Raw genomic sequence first — 1,512 nt, 5'->3', positions numbered from 1 at the left:
ACCCTCGTGGGCCCCTCGCAGCTCCACCGACCTACTTCTTCCTCCTATATATACCCATATACCCCGAAAACATCCAGGAGCACCACGAAACCCTATTTCCACCGCCGTAACCTTCTGTACCCATGAGATCCCATCTTGGGGCCTTTTCCGGCGCTCCGTCGGAGGGGGAATTGATCACGGAGAGCTTCTACATCAACACCATAGCCTCTCCGATGATGTGTGAATAGTTTACCTCAGACCTTCGGGTCCATAGTTATTAACTAGATGGCTTCTTCTCTCTCTTTAGATCTCAATACAAAGTTTTCCTCGATCTTATTGAAGATCTATTCGATGTAACTCTTTTTGCGATGTGTTTGTCGAGATCTGATGAATTGTGGGTTTATGATCAATATTATCTATGAACAATATTTGAATCTCCTCTGAATTATTTTATGTATGATTTGTTATCTTTGCAAGTCTCTTCGAATTATCAGTTTGGTTTGGCCTACTAGATTGATCTTTCTTGCAATTTAAGAAGTGCTTAGCTTTGAGTTCAATCTTGCGGTGTCCTTTCCCAATGATAGTAGGGGCAGCAAGGCACGTATTGTATTGTATTGTTGCCATCGAGGATAAAAAGATGGGGTTTATATCATATTGCTTTAGTTTATCCCTCTACGTCATGTCATCTTGCCTAATACGTTACTTTGTTCTTATGAACTTAATACTCTAGATGCATCCTGGATAGCGGTCGATGTGTGGAGTAATAGTAGTAGATGTAGAATCGTTTCAGTCTACTTGTCGCGGATGCGATGCCTATATATATGATCATGTCTAGATATTCTCATAATTATGCACTTTTCTATTAATTGGTCGACAGTAATTTGTTCACCCATCGTAATACTTATGCTATCTTGAGAGAAGCCACTAGTGAAACCTATGACCCCCGGGTCTATTTTCCATTATATTAATCTCCCATCAACTAGCTATTTTTGTCGCCGTTTATTTTGCAATCTTTACTTTTAATCTTTATCATAAGAATACCAAAAATATTATCTTATCATCTCTATCAGATCTCAATTTTGCAAGTGGCTGTGAAGGGATTGACAACCCCTTTATCGCGTTGGTTGCAAGGTTCTTATTTGTTTGTATAGATACGAGGGACTTGCGTGTGGCCTCCTATTGGATTGATACCTTGGATTTAAAAAACTGAGGAAAATACTTACGCTACTTTGATGCATCACCCTTTTTCTCTTCAAAAGAAAACCAACGCATGCTCAAGAGGTAGCAGGCCGCCCCACCGCAGGTGGCGGTGACGCCAGCCCGCGTCCATTGAGGGTGAGAGCGGCAGCCCTGGGTGGCCCTGAACCTGCCCCACCAACGCGAGCCGGGCTCTGCCGGTCGGAGTCCTGCGTTGGAGGGACAACGTCATCCTCCGACGATGACTCATCGGAGCCCAACATCGATCGAGCAAAGGGCCAATCACGAACTTGCCTTCAAATCCTTTGGGCCTTTCAAAGTTCTGCAGGCTATCAA

The sequence above is a fragment of the Triticum dicoccoides genome, chromosome 5B (assembly GCF_002162155.2).
Source record: "Triticum dicoccoides isolate Atlit2015 ecotype Zavitan chromosome 5B, WEW_v2.0, whole genome shotgun sequence".
Classification (NCBI taxonomy): domain Eukaryota; kingdom Viridiplantae; phylum Streptophyta; class Magnoliopsida; order Poales; family Poaceae; genus Triticum; species Triticum dicoccoides.
Note: the sequence above shows the minus strand (reverse complement) of the source record.